This window comes from Macrotis lagotis, chromosome 8 (assembly GCF_037893015.1).
Source record: "Macrotis lagotis isolate mMagLag1 chromosome 8, bilby.v1.9.chrom.fasta, whole genome shotgun sequence".
In the NCBI taxonomy this organism is placed as follows: domain Eukaryota; kingdom Metazoa; phylum Chordata; class Mammalia; order Peramelemorphia; family Peramelidae; genus Macrotis; species Macrotis lagotis.
Genome location: NC_133665.1, coordinates 15,724,523 through 15,740,548, shown reverse-complemented (window position 1 = coordinate 15,740,548; position 16,026 = coordinate 15,724,523). Strand labels below are relative to the sequence as shown.

Below are 16,026 nucleotides of genomic sequence, written 5' to 3'. Positions count from 1 at the left end.
TTGCTCATTCCATCAGTGAAACAACCAAGGACAAATTTGGGCTATCTGCAATGGAGAATACCATCTGTATCCAGAGAAAGAATTAAGGACTTTGAACAAAGACCAAAGACTTATCTTCAAATTAGAAAAAAGACATTATCTTATTATGTAATTTACTATCTCATACTTTATTTTTCTTCCTTAAGGATATGATTTCTCTGTCATCATGTTCAACTGAGATCAATGTATAACATGGAACCAATGTAAAAGACTAACAGAATGCCTTCTGTGGAGGGTGGAGGGAGGGAAGCAAGAATGGGGGGGGGGGGTTGTAAAACAAAATAAATAAAATCCTTCAAAAAGAACTATCTATCCCTAAAATGATTCTGGATTCTATTTTTTGAACTTTTACTTCCTCCACTCAGGTTTCATTAATTTCTGGGTAACATCCAGATTGATCAGAACTGTCTGTCTCCCTCATACATGGACTTCTTGAAACCTTATCAGGCAGTCAGGTAAAGAAGCAGGAATTCCATTGAAGAAAAGCAATTAAATCCACCCAGCACTTTTAAAGATGTCTTTCAAATAAATATTGTGTTTCTGGTTTGGAGGGTTCAGCTTGAACTGGAGTGGTAAGTGAAGGCTTTTCCAAGGTTATAATCATTAATATGAGGTCCTTTAAGGTTGGAATATTTCATAAATATAAGGAGATGAAATAGTAAGTAAAACAAGAGATCACGAACTAGAATCTTTAACAGATGAGATTTTTCTAAGAGCTCAAAAATACCAGATATAAACTCTGATTACAGCAAATATATAAAAGTATTTTAGGTAATGAGGCTATTTCCAAGATAAGAGATAGGCACATGAAAACAATGCTTTGCTATCCTGGAAACTATAAGTAGAATTAATGCTCCTATACAACAAATGCTTTATTCTCTAATAATCACTATGTTGTTGTAAAGTTTGATTTTGTATTGTTTTTATTTTAGTTACTACAAATAGGAAGAAGTCTGAGCTATAGCTGAATTCTTAAGGCCCAGCCATCAAGATTCCTTCAACCACTGCTTCGTATTTCAAACTGCTTAATCCTATAAAAAGAATCCCCAAGCCACACCTTTTCCTCAAAAGTCACATACTTAGGGAAAAAAACCTAGGAACTAAGGCAAAATATTGATGGATGGAGAGGCATTGGCACAATAAAGATCGCAGGAAATTGTATGTGATGTATGTGATGCCTTTCACTATATAGTTTCAAGTATTTTTCCTTATTAAACTGAGGAGCAGTCAGCAAACATTTCTTATATGATCAATATATTAAGTACTAGAGATACAAAGAAGGGAGGAAGAGAAAAAAACTTTATTTCTGTTTATCTCTAGATCATCATGTGAAGAGTGTTTATGTCTAGGTCATTATGTGAAGAATATTTCTAACAATATATTTGTTGTAGCCCATTTCAGGGACAATAAATTAGAGTAGAATATCCTGAAGAATGTTCATTTCAATGAACATTTATTAAGCATTTGGAAGAATTGTATAAACACAGTCACATTAATGCACTGTTGGTGCAGCTGTGAATTGGCCCAGTTATTTTGGAAAGTAATTTGGAGTTATGCAAAGAGAATTACTAAAATGTCCATTATCCAGAGATTCCACTGCTAGTGGAATTCAATGTGAGGAAGTCAGTGAAATAAAATAAAAGCAAAGGTATATACATCAAAATAATTGTAACTGCATTTTTTATGATATCAAATAACCAGAAATAAAATAGATAACTATCATTTGGGGTATGGCTAAATAAATTGTGGTACAGGAACTTTTTTTGGTGGAGAGAGGCAGTCGAGGCTCTAAGTGACCTTCCCAGACTCACATGACTAGCAAGTATCTAAATCCAGATATGAACTCAGATCTTTGTGATATTCACCTAACTACCCCATCATGTGATAGTTTTCTGTCTTAGTTTCGTTGAACTGTTCCCCGCCCCCCGCTTTTTTTATTCTTTGCCGTAAAGGATGCCTCTCTAGGAGAAGGAAGAGGGAGATATATCGTGAAATGTAGGCATTATAAATCCCACCAAAAAATAAAGTAAAATCAGTATTGAGGGTTGTCAAGATGTGTTTGCTTGAGCTACCAGGAACAGTCTGGGCCAGACGTGCTAAGATGATGGGGAAGTTCTTAATGGTTTATTTAGTTTACCTTTTGTCTAATCTTGTGATTGGTGAGTTCAGAGATGTAGTAGTTCCCAGCATAGTGCCATGTAATTTGTAGTTGATTGATAGATTAAAATGTTCAGTTAGCACAGGCAAAAGAAGGTCTCCAGATGGATGGCTAATGATCCCCAGCAGGGAACTCATGCATGAGAACTTTGATTCAAGATGTTCTGAATTAACCCTACCCACTCTCATCAGACTTACACTCTCTTCACTTGTATGTGTACTTAAATTTTATCATTCCATGATCTTGAACATCATCTCTTTTGCTCTCAGTTTCCTCAGATGAAAAATGAGAAGACTGGACTAGAATCTAGGCATTCATCCAGGCATTTAGAAACAATGGTTTCTGAGATCTCTTTCAGGTGTGATGTTGTATGGTTATATTTCCTGAATTTGGTTTGCATGTAGCTTTGTAAAGAAAATCATTATATATAGGTTTCCAACTTCCCAATAAAATTTTCATTTCCACAAGAAAACAATAACAGAAAGAAGAGCAAGCAAAATTACTAAAGGGATAGGAATAGATACTGTATTCATTTTTGTTTAGGAATACCTTGGGAACATTTGATTGAGGTGGGAGATGCACTTCAGTACTAAACCTGTCTCAAGATTCCCTCCTTATCTTACCTCAGTTAGAAACATCTAAGGTAGGTTGGAAAACTTGTGGTGTTTTGTTAGGTTTTTTTGGTATACTCTTCTTAATAAAAATAAGTTGGCATAAATCCAATAATGTAAGTTTAAGTATAGCAAAATAGTTTCAGTTTTTCTGAGATTTTATGACAATAACAATTTTATAACAATTGGTTAGGTGGTTCTTTTCCTTTCTGCATTGGTTGTAATGCTGCTACATAAAGCTCATCAAAACTTTTGGGTTTAAAATGGGTCACAGAAAGAGTAAGAGTCCTGTTGTGAATGAACATTTTTACACATTTCTAGAATCTAAACCTTCCATGAAGATGACAGACACTCACTTAGAGGATCAATGGAATTTACTACAAATTACATGGTGAAACCAACATCAGGTTGGTTAAACAACCTGATATAAAAAAAAAACATTCAGCTATGTTTGTTCAAAACTTTTTTTTAGGTTTTTGCAAGGCAAATGGGGTTAAGTGGCTTGCCCAAGGCCACACAGCTAGGTAATTATTAAGTGTCTAAGACCCAATTGGAACTCAGGTACTCCTGACTCCAGGGCCGGTGCTCTATCTACTGTGCCACCTAGCCACCCCCTTGTTCATAACTTTTCAAAAAATATTAAGTAATATATCTTATAAAACATGTTATATGTTAATATATGAATAGATGTATGTGTATATATGGAGAGATGATAGATTGATAGATACACAAAAGCCAGATAGATTCCTTAGTTGGATTTAGATTCCCCCCTTCTAGGGAATAATTAGCCTACTTCAATCAAAGTATTGTCATACAAATGAACTAAGGTACATTTTTTTCTAAAACAAATATACTAAAATAGAAGCTCTCAGAGGACTGGAAGAGTTCTTAGAGGTTTTGTTTTGACCTGTGTCTCTCCAGGGCATCCAGAGCTGGCCTTGTTGTTGTTGTTCAGTACATGGTTGTTGTTCAGTACAATTCTTGTGATCCCATTTGGGGTTTTCTTGGCAAAGAATGGTTTGCCATTTCCTTCTCCAACTCATTTTACAGATGAGGAAACTGAGTCAAACAGGGTTAAATGACTTTTGCAGGATAACATAACTAGTAAGTGTCTGAGGTCATATTTGAACTCAAGAAGATGAATCTTCTTAACTCCAGACCCATCACTCTATCCACTGTGCCATCTAGAACCCAACCTCACCCCCTATGCCCTGGAGTTCAAGAACTTCTGAATTACTTTTAATCTTAGAGAATTGCCTGGGAACTGTGAGGTTCAACCCAAGACATAAATTCATGTTCACAGGCTACCTCTCACTTGCCATTTTGTAACATTTAATTCTTGTTGAAGGAGGGCCAGAGAAAGGAAGAAGGAAGAAACTGACTGACAGGACTTTGGAAGAAAGGGAATTGTCTTCTTGAGTTAGGACTGGAATTCATTTTCCAATGGAAACAATATTATCAAAGGTGATTAGTTATAGTTGGAATAATAATACACTGTGGTGTAGTTTTAGAAAGGGCACTGAGCTTATGGTAAGATAAGAGCTGGGTGTCTGATACTAGCTGTGTGACCATGAGAGAGTTACTAAATCTCTGTGATTTTATTTCTTTTAAATGTAAAGTGGGTATAAATCCTCTTATTGTATGTTGATTCCCACTTCTGGACTCCCTCAATCTTCCCCAGGTGAACATTGGAGGGGGTGGGAGACAAGGAACACAAGATCTCCAAGTGCTCTTTTTATTTACCAAAACTAGATTAAATATCCTTCCAATCTCTAATCCACTCCCACTCTGGTGGCATTTAGTAAGATAAGACTCTGGTGTTCAAGGACACCAGGTGAAGATAATTTACAAGGCTCCTATACACAGTGGACCTAACAATTGTATAATAGGGAATCTCTTGGTCACAGAGCTGTTTTCTGTCTCTTTCTGGTCATGTCTTTTGGGGCAGAAGGTTTAGCACCTAGCACACTCATGCACAATAAGTACTGCCTTAACCACTTGCTGGGGACTGTCCCTGTGGCATATGCATTTGGAGAATACTTGGAGCCAGGTGCTAAACCACTCCTCAAGTACCACCCTTGACCTGCCCACTGGATAGGTGTTTGAAAGGTTGCCTGCCCGGGAGAGCTCTTTTCTTTAGCTGCGGGACTCCTAGTGTGCAGTCACTGGCTTCCTCTCTCTTTGGAAGCAGTTGGAAGAATTGTATAAACACAGTCACATTAATGCACTGTTGGTGCAGCTGTGAATTGGCCCAGTCATTTTGGAAAGTTATGCAAAGAGAATTACTAAAATATCCATTACCCAGAGATTCCACTGCTAGTAGAATTCAATGTGAGGAAGTCAATGCAATAAAATGAAAAAAAAAAAAGAGGCAAAGGTATATACATCAAAATGTTTATAACTTTACTTTGTATATCAAATAACCAGAAATAAAATAGATGTACATCATTTGGGGCATGGCTAAATAGATCTGTCCATGCTACTAGAACAATATGATCCCAGCTCCATGTGGCTGGATCTTTGCTGATTTAAGCTTCTCTTCTCTTTTTTTCCCTCCTGGGCTCCCTGTTATCTTTTACTCTCTTCTCTCTTCTGAGCTTCTTCTCTTTTCCCTTTTCCTTTTTAACTTGACTACTCCTTTTCCGTAACTACCAATATGGCCCTAGCTCCATGCAGTTGGATCTATATTAATCTAAACTTTTCTTTCCTTTTTTTCCTTCTTAAAGGCTTTAATCTTTTTAACCTCAACTTCTGCTAATCAGCCTGTTCTTTAAGAAAACTACTATCTTGCTGCTTCTCCAAAGAACTTAGCCTGTGAACATTTTGTAATCACCTGTGAATTTTATATAGTAACTATGAACTTTCTATAACTTGTGAAATTTTGCAGTAACCTGTGAATTAAAATATAAACCTTTCTAACCTCCCTAAGTCAGAATGGTAAGTTCTTCAGCCCCCTAAACAAACTTGAGAAACCCATTTTCTCTGGGCTTCATTATAAGGTTGTTTTCAGTAGCATTCTTTGATCTACCTTTCCTCCCTTCTCATGCCCAACAACATATTCCCTTAAAGATGACCATTCTAAAAAAAAAACTAAAAAAAAAGGGTGGCTAGGTGGTACAGTGGACAGAGCACGTGCCCAATTTGCCTTGCAAAAGAAAAAAAACTAAAGATGACCATTCTAGGTTCAAATTATTCTTTGGGGCCTCACTCCTAAGACTATCCCTCTTAAGTATCCACAGATGTTTTTCTCTTTCAATAGATAGTCAAAGAAATAATTACTTTAGAATAAAGTCATTTATTGGGATATCATTGTAAGAGAATTTGCATTAGGGAATTTCCCAAAAAACCTAGGTCACTTGGTCCAGCAAATAAATATATACCATGAGACAAGTTCATTGTATCTAACAATTTTAACCTAAAAAAAAAGAAAAGACTTTGCAAACCTTAAAGTGCTCTATAAATGTGAGTTCTTTGTAAATAGTATTACTCTATGTCATTTCCAGTTTTTTAAATTGGCTATGGGCTGACATAGAAATATTAATTTCAATAGTTAAATGAATCTGTGATCTCCAAGTTTACTTATCTTTTTTTTAGTTTAGTTTTTTTGCAAGGCAAACGGGGTTAAGTGACTTGCCCAAGGCCACACAGCTAGGTAATGATTAAGTGTCTGAGACCGGATTTGAACCCAGGTGCTCCTGACTCCAGGTCCCGTGCTCTATCCACTGCGCCACCTAGCTGCCCTGAGAAATCTTTAAGATAAGGAAGTAGGGGGAGGCTAGGTGGCGCAGAGGATAGAGCACGGGACCTGGAGTCAGGAGCACCTGGGTTCAAATCCGGTCTCAGACACTTAATCATTACCTAGCTGTGTGGCCTTGGGCAAGTCACTTAACCCTGTTTGCCTTGCAAAAACCTAAAAAAAAAAAAAGATTTCTCCATCCCTACAAGTAATATTTTCATACTGGAGATACCTTTGACCTTTTAATCTAATTGGGGTGATCTTAACCCAAGCCATGCTCACTTTACTCCCAGTTCTATTCCTTACTCTCTCCACCCCTTCACTATTGGTCTTGTACAAGGAGTAGGTATATTTTCCCCTAACCCCATCCCTATCAGCAACCCTTTATTAGTTTTCCCCATTAGAATGTAAGCTCCTGGAGAGTAAAGATCTTTCTTTATTCTTTGTATCCCTAATGCTTACTGAAGTAACATGTAATAAATATAATAAGCACTTCAAGTATAAATGCTCTGTCTATCCTCAAATGTAGAGAATCCTTCCAAGTGAACAAATCCAAGCTATTCTGTATCTTCACATGTTATTTTTTCCTTGTCTTCCTGGAAAAACTGCTCAGATTGTCCTCCTAAGATTCCAGGTTTCCTTTCCTGATCTTACTTCACTACCAATGTAGCATGCAGACTACTTACTATTTGTTATTCGTTGATCTACATTTCCTTTTTCTGGTTGTGTATCACTGATGATAAGATGCTCTTCACTCCCAATTTTCCTTTGGTGATAAGCTATATAGCCTGCTTGAGCCTACCACATGATTTTCTTTTGCTCTCCTGGTGACCTGCAATTTTGATTTCTTGAAAATTGTAGTATTATATTTTAGATAGGAAAATTCTCTCTGAATTCCAAATAAGCAACTTATAAGTAGACTTCTGGAAGACAAACTATTCAAAACTTAGGAACTGTATCTATTGTCTTCAAGTAGATGGGGATTTGTCTGATAGCCATTCCTAAATCAAGTCAGCAAACATTTATGAAGCACCTGACATCTGTTTGTCTTAAGCACTAAGATACAAAGAAAGGTAAGAAACATTCATGCCCACAAGGAATTCAAAATCTAAAGATGGAGACAACATGCAAACAACTATGCACAAGAGACATAAAAGGATAACTTGGAGAGAATCTCCACATGAACAGGATTCAAAAACTTATTCTTGTAGAGGTAGAATTTTTGTTGAGACTTGAAAGAAGCTAGGGCAGCTATGAGACAGAGGCAAGAAAAGAGAATTCCAGGCACAAACTCAAGAGATGAAGTACATTATGCAAGAAAAGCAGTATCAATAGATGGAGTATGTAGAGAGAAGTTAGGTGTTAGAAGACTCTTAAATTATGGAGTGCTCTCATAAAGAGTTTTAAAGAGAATTTTATGTTAGATTCTGAAAGTAATAAGAAGCCACTAGAATTTGCTGAATTGGGAGGTTGTGGTGACATTATCAGATCTGCACTTTAGAAAGATTATTTTGAATAACTGAATGGAGAATGGACTGGAATGGGAAGGTTCTTGAGGCAGTGAGAACAACCAGCTGTCTTTGCACTTGTCGAAGCGCAAGGTGATGAAGACCTATATTAAGATGGTAGTAATGTCAGAGAAAAGAAAGACATATAAAAGAGATATTGTGAAAGTAGATTAAACAGAAGTTAGCAGTAGATTGGATATTAGAGGTTCAGTTAGAGAGATGAATCAAGGGGGCAATTAGAGGGTGACATAGATAGAGCTTCAGCCCTGGAGTCAGGAGGGTCTGAGGTCAAATTTCACCTCACAATCTGATACTTACTAGCTGTGTGACCCTGGGAAAGTCACATCACCCTAACTGATAGAAAGAAAGATGAGTCAAAGATTACCCTTGATAGAAATCAGGAAGTTAGCCAGAAGGGAGTCTATCAAATTAAAAATGATAAAGATTTCTGGACTTAATCTTCAATGGACTGAGTTCCCTGTAGTCAATAAATCAAGAGCAAGGACCTGTGCTATAAGCACTGGGAATACCAAAAAAAAAAAACAAAAAAACAAAAACCCAAAAAACAAAGACAGTCCCTGCCCTCAAGGAGTTTATAACTAACTGGAGAGACAAGATGCAAGCAAATGTATATGAGTGAACTATATACAGGATAGAAAGGAAATTAAAAAACAGAAGGCACCAGAGTTAAGAGGAGTCAGGAAAAGCTTCCTGTAGAAGGTGGGGTTATAGTTGGAACTTAAAAAACTTGGGAGATGAGTAGTCAGATGGAGGAGGGAAATGGCATTGGGAGAGATGGAGGATCTTGCTCATGTAATCCCCACCAGATCAAAGAACACAAATTGGGAAGTAAGGTGTGAGAAGTTCAGAAAGGGGGTGGGGCTAGATTATGAAGGGCTTCAGATGCAAAACAGAGCAAGATTACAAACCATGACCCTGGAAATCATTAGGAAGAAAAAACAACCTACCATGTATCCTGAATTACTTAGATATTCTCCAACCTATAGGCTTCTACATGATTACGGATTAGAAAAGGCTTCTTATAAAAGAAGGAAGTCAGGAAAGTTAGGAAGGTGTGAAAAGTAAGAAGTGAAACAAGAAAAGTGGTCTCATTAAAGGGTAAAATACCTATGATTGATTGGAAAGTCCTAGTATCTTGGCAGATTGCTCACTAGGTGTGAAACAAGGTCTGAACTAGCTAAATATGTCAGCTGGAGGTGAGTTTTCATTCATTCATCAGTCTAAACAGTTCATTTCCAGTCTCAAAATTAGGTAAATTAACTTCCATGGTAGGGTAACATGATATCTGAAAGAAGGTCAGTCTGGAAGATTGGTATTCTTGGTGGGATAAAAGAAGTGTAGAGAATAAGACAATTTTGGACAGATTGGCAAAATATTCCTGCTGGGAAAACCTTAGTGGTTTGGTGGATGGCTGAATGAATTAGGGATCATAATTTGAGGTGCCTTTCCCTTTCACAACCTTCAATTGTAAGATTCTATTTCTTCTTCCTCCTTTCACCTCCCCCTTAGAATTCAGTACAGTTATTGTTCACTTAATGTTGTTGACAGGATGTCCCATTTTTCTGCTACTGTCCTATCCCTTCTCTAAGAATGAGGTCATCACAGCTGTCAATCTGTTCATAGTATCATAGATTTAGAGCTTGAAGGAACTTTAGAAGTCAATGAGTACAGATTCTTCATTTTACAGATGAGGAAACAAACGGAGCAGTTAAATGACTTGCCTAGGGCCATACAATCAGTTGGGGGGGGGGGGGTTGAGGTGACATCTTTATCCAGGTTTCCCTCTCACTCCAAGTCTAGCATCCTATTATACTATCCTACCTCTCTTTTAATAATAACTAATGCTACATCAGACCTCATCATTTGTAACAGGAAAGCAGTACCCAGGATAAATACCATTCTATTTAGTCAGCAAAGAAAAGGAAGGAATTCTTTTCCAAGTGGTCAGAGTATGTTCTCTGGGTGCCACAAGTGTTCTGTCAGCCAGTTAGTCAACATTAACTCAGCAACTTCTATTTACAGATTCCCTCCTTCTATACAGAAGGGAAAGTGTAAAAGCAGACAGAAGAAATGTACTCTGGCCTCAAGGAGTTTATAGTCTACTTATCTAGTAAACTAGACTAGGAATAATGCATACCCTAAAGGAATGCCAAGATAACTCAATAAGGACAGAGGAAATAAATCCAAACATTCCTGACATTGACCTATCTACTGTTTTTCTCCTTTCCCATCTCTAATTCATACACACACACACACACACACACACACACACAGAGAGAGAGAGAGAGAGAGAGAGAGAGAGAGAGAGAGAGAGAGAGAGAGAGAAATACAAATACACAGGAAAAAAAAACTTTAAAGAAAAAAACAGAACTTCACCCTACATACTACCAACAGAGTAACCTGAGCCCATCCATTTAGAGCATCTGTCCTGTGAAAAGGACCTCTCAGAGACACTGAGCTGAGTCCATCCAAACTCTATTTATAGACACTGTTTGTTTAATTTGAGACCTGCTCTAAGAATAAGTAATGAACTCATGCTGATGACAGGGGTGGGAATGAACAACTCTGAGTCCTCCCGCAAATCTCCACATAAACCCCTTTTCCTTTGCTTCTGCTTCTAGAACTATTCATTTTCAATTTTACTAGGTTGGTGATTTTTTAATTTGAGGATGTTTGGGATTTGAGTTTTGAGAGGATTGGGGGCTTGATGTTTTGTTTTGTGAAAGCTAGTGACCATCGTGCTACCATCCAAAGGAAACACAAAGGACAGAGATTCTGATTCTGGCTTGTACAGCAAAAACCTGGAGCTTCCGATACAGAAGGAGGGTGTGGCTCATGGAGAAGAAAAATCCCTTTCTTCTTGATATCCTCCTGATCTGTTAGCAGAGATACCAACCAAATTATTTCACAAGGTAATCCCTTTCTTCTTGAAATCCTCCTGATCTGTTAGCAGAGATACCAACCAAATTATTTCACAAGGTACTGTACCTCTCCTCTGGCTTATTTTCAGGGAATTTGGTGAGGAATGAGAGCCATGGTAAAACAACTCATCATCTCAATTTGCTTGTTTGTAAAGTGAAGGTGTTACCTTTAAGATCTCTTCCAATTCTAATCTGTAATTCTGAGAGGCAGTGTGATAAAATGGTTAGAGCCCTACAGCTGGAGTCAGAAAGTGGCTGGGCTCAAATCCCTACCTCAGACATTTAACTACTATATGACCTATATGCAAGTCCTGACACTTAACCCCTCTGTGCCTCAGTTTCCTCATCTATAAAAAGAGAAGAAGGAATCAATGACCCCTAAGGTCCTTTCCAGCTCTAAATTTGTGATCCTATGAGATAAAAACCACAGTTCCTTGGGCAAGGAACATTGGACACCAGGAATAGAGGGACATTCTCTTAATAGGGGCAGACTTCTCAGAGTTTAAATTTTCATTCTGCTGATCTGTCAGGTCAGATCAGATTCAGGGACCCCTGAAACTAGATTATCTCTCATGAGAAAGCTTTGATTGGTCTGCTCTGTCAAAATCTAAGTGACTTCACTGATGATGAGGAGAAGGAGGAAGATGATAATTGGCATTATTAATGTAGCACTTTAAGGTTCAAGAAATTCCTCAGACAACTAGCCTTTTTTAAACAGAGACATCTCCAGTTTTTAGAGTCAGATATAGTAATGCCCACCTCCCACCTCTGAACAAGCTTAAATAGGGAGGTATTGAACTAGGCACTAGCGAATGAGGTGACTCCATTCATTCTCCCAATCTGATCTCTACCATACACTATGGGAGGCAGCAAAGGTTAGGAATTCCCCAGCTTCCTGAAATTCTTTGGATGCCAACATGACACTTCTGTTATATTTTCCATAGGATATATGTTCTGAAGTTCCCAGGGTCAGATTTCTTTGATCGGTCTGCAACCCTTTACCTTTACCCTGGTGATGTCTATTTGCAAGATGTGTACGTGCAGATAGTGGTCATTGAAGAAGATTTAGTTTGTTTTTGTTCCTGGGAAGCTGGTTCTTATAGGGATATAACCTATGACCTCATTAGCCTAACAAACTGATCAAGCTGACCCAGGCTGCCTGAAATAATGATGCTCTCAGGAAGTGAGTCTGCTTGAAAGAAAATCCAATGAGTAGTATATTGTTTCAGTTTACTCCTGAGCTATTTACAGAGACAAGAAGAGACAGTTTCTTGTTGACGTTTTCTAATGAAAGGCTTTAGCATTGAGACTGCTGAGGATTTCGATTTTTGCTTATGGAAGTCCACTGAGACTTTCTCAATCCAATCAATAAGCTGAAGTGCAGCCATCTCATCATTTAATCAGTCAATAAACAAGAATTTAATAAGAACTTACTAGGTACCAGGTCCTGTGATAAGTGCTAGAGATACAAAGACAAAAATGAAACCTTCCCTACCCTCAAGGAAATGACATTCTGCTGGGGAGACATACATACTCAAATATAGTAATAATATACACGTTATATACATATATATATCACCAGATGAATTTATAAATATTTAAACCAATTCAAATTTATTTTATCCTCTGATTTCATTAGATAAAAGCATTTTATTCATTCCCAATTTGATCAACTAAGTTGTTCATACCTAGTTTATACCTGTGGTTGACTGATTCATAACTTAGTCAAAAAAACACAAAGTTATCAAGGTATAGAGCATGTTGCTAGTTGAGACTGAGATATGGTATCTACAAAATAAACATACAGTATTTTGGAGGAGGGGGAAGGGAAGACATCAGTATCTGGAGAGATTAGAAAAGCCTTTTTTGTGGGAGGCATCAATTGAGCTGAGTTTTGAAGGCAGCTAGAGATTCTAAGAGACAGCAATGTGCTTTCCAAGAATGAGGAACCATTGAAAGACACAGAAGCAGGACATAAGAGTGTTGTATTTAAGGTCATTTTGGTTGGGCCAATGAATACATGCAGGGGAATAGTGTATAATATGCCTGGAAAGTTAAAGCTATATAATATGAGCTATTATAATGATTGAGTTGTAAGTTTTTGTTAATTTAATAGATGGACTTTTGCTGATCTGGAATTGTGGTTCTGTCATCACTGGAAGATGCCAATTCTGCCCCTCTGTCAAATGTCTGTATCAAGAATCAGTAATTTCTGTCCAGTAGCATATAGTTATAGTCAATATTAAGAATAATTCACATTATCAATAATGTTGATATAACAATTTAAGGTTTACAAAGCACTCTAGTGACCTCAATCTAGTCAATTGACTAAATCAGTATATTGATTAAGAGCCTATCATGTTCTTTACTGTACTGGTGTTGGGGACATAAAGACAAAAACCAAATAGTGCACACTTTTAGAATCTAACTTGAAATAGGTTTGATTCTAAAGAGGAAAACAACATGTATACATATCAATGATATAAAAACACATTCATAGTTGAGTCAAGGCAACCTTGGAGGAGAAGGCACTAGCAAATGGGGGAAACAGGCCTCTTACATAAGGTGGAGCTTGAGCTCTGTGTTGCAGATCATCAATTCCAGCAAGCATATAAGTGCCCACTCTGTGCAAAGCAATTTAGTAGACATCGGGAACACAAGGATAATTCAATAACTAGCTCCTGCTCTCAAGGAGCTTGTGTTCTACTAGGGGAATACTCCATGAGGTAGGAGATCCAAGTATTTTCCCCATTATACATGAGGAAACTAAGGCTAAATGACTTGCACATGGTTTATAAATATTTGAACTATGACTTGAATCCAGGTTTCCAAGTCCAAGGTCATCATTCTTTCTGTTTCCTGTATTTCTTTGCTTTAATAGCAGAGAAACAGCTGAATTGGCAATGGAAATTGTCCACTGCTTCTGATCTCCTTTCTGTCTATTCATTCTGACCAGTGAGGAGAGAGAAGAGTGACTAAATTAGCTCTGTTCCACATAGAACCCTTCCTGAGTGGCAGGTACTTGGCATTTCTGAAGAGTTCCCTCTCTGGTTTCCAAAAAGCAGTTAGATTATTTGGGGCCTAAAGAAATTGTCTCAGCTCTCAACTCTTGATTTCACTGTTTCTATGGCTTCTGTCACCATAGTGCTGTGACGTGTAAGAATGATAACAGGGAAGCACAAAAGAACCAGAGAGAGGGAGGAGGTTTGGTCTCCAGGCTGCCTTGCCACGTTCAACAAGAGCATGGGGTGCAGAAGGCCCCACCCCCACTCCCACCCCCCAGAGCTGATGGGGAGGGAGGATCCAATCTTGACATTTCAGGATGGAGATAAGTGGGTAAAAATAAACTCCCAAGTGGCTGTAGCAGCACCCGCTTCACAACTCTTATCTCCATCTCTGCTCCAGGGGCTGAAAGGTTCCTTTCAGGTCATTGCTTGTATTTCCTCCCTTTCAGGCCCCACAGGCAGGCAAGGGAGTGGATACATCTGGTCCTTGCTTGTCCACACCTCATCCAGCCCAGGAGAGAATTGTGATTCTTATCCCTGGCCTCAGCTGGTTGAACAAAAAATCCCACCTTCTGAGACTCAGGGTGAAGGGAAGCTTTGTTCCAAGGGGCATGTTTTTTTTAATTTATTTTTATTAAAGATATTATTTGAGTTTTACAATTTCCCCCCCAATCTTGCTTCCCTCCCCCACCCCACCCCCCACGGAAAGCAATCTGTCAGTCTTTACTTTGTTTCCATGTTGTACCTTGATCCAAATGATGAGAGATAAATCATATCCCAAGGGGCATGTTTTCAAAGGTACCTGAGTACTGTACTTTATGTAGTAGTTTTATATACCTGAAAACATTTGAAAAAAATCAAATCCAATTACCCTTGGGATCTCCAAAAGCTTGAAAAATTTAGTGAGGGTTTAAATATGTCACTGATGGAAGGCAGGAACCTGTCAAGATGACATCTAAAAACTTATATCAGCCCCCAGTATCCTGAGCCTATGATTTGAATTATAACTGGTTTGAAAAAACCACATACACAAATATGCCATATGTGCAGTTGCTATAATATAAATTAACTACAATTCAGTTGTACTGCTTTGTTATGGGAGTTCTCAATCTTTTTTGTATTATGAATCTTTTAGCAATTTGATGAAACCTTGATCCCTTTTAAGTGCATAATATAAAATATATAAGATTACAGAAGAAACCAATTTCATTGAAATAAAGGTGTAATTTTTTTCCTATCCAAGTTTCAGACCTCCTGAAATCTAAGAGGTCAGGTCTATGTACCTAAGTCAAAAACCCTGCTTTAATGTATTATGAATTAAATTAGTAAATAATTCAACTACAGGGGATGGTTAATAAAGATTTGTTGAATTAGGGATTACAGTTATCTTTTTTATGAAGAAGGAAAGTCAAGGACACAAGAGATTAAGGAAGAGGAACACAAATCTAGAGTTGAAAGGTGCTTACTAGGTCAACCAAAGCCTTCATTGCACAGATGAGGAAAACTGAGGTCCCAGGAAGTTTGAGTTACCTGCCCACAGGTTACAGAAGTAGTAAACATCAGAGACAAGACCAAGGTCACACAGGTAACAATAAGTGACAGAGCTAGGGGTTCAAACACAGTTTCAACTAATTCCCAATCCAGTTCTCATTGTGCTACATCACAGCTGTATCTCAGTGAAAACCTGAAATTTTTTTACCTGTAAAACTTTTCATCTGATAATGTCATCAAAAAGACCTCTGTAAGTCCCTGGCTCATTAAACTGTCTCACAAAGAAGGCAGAAAATTGATGGCAATGGGATGACTTGCTCATCAACGTGCCCAGTTTGGGTTGAATATGTCAATGGAAAGAAACACATTTTAGGAGCTGGAAATAACTTTCTCCCCAAAGGCAGTTCAGTCAAATGATACAAAACTTGAACCACATGCTTTTATAGGCTCAAAAAGACTGACACACATTGGTTACAGATAATCGACTAAATGGGATTCCGGTATTTCTCATGATGAACCCTAAGGGTAGTCTTTGT

General features: G+C 37.8%; 1 protein-coding gene across 3 annotated transcripts in view; it reads left to right on the top strand.

The window, feature by feature from the left end:
* The first annotated feature begins 10,645 nt into the window (after positions 1-10,645).
* The window catches only part of MRTFB (myocardin related transcription factor B), a 328,483-nt gene continuing 323,102 nt past the window's right edge, over positions 10,646-16,026 (top strand). For all 3 annotated transcript variants that reach the window (XM_074196435.1, XM_074196431.1, XM_074196428.1), the window contains exon 1: positions 10,646-11,052. The gene's annotated coding sequence lies outside the window, so the exon portion shown is untranslated. The remainder of the gene's footprint in view (positions 11,053-16,026) is intronic.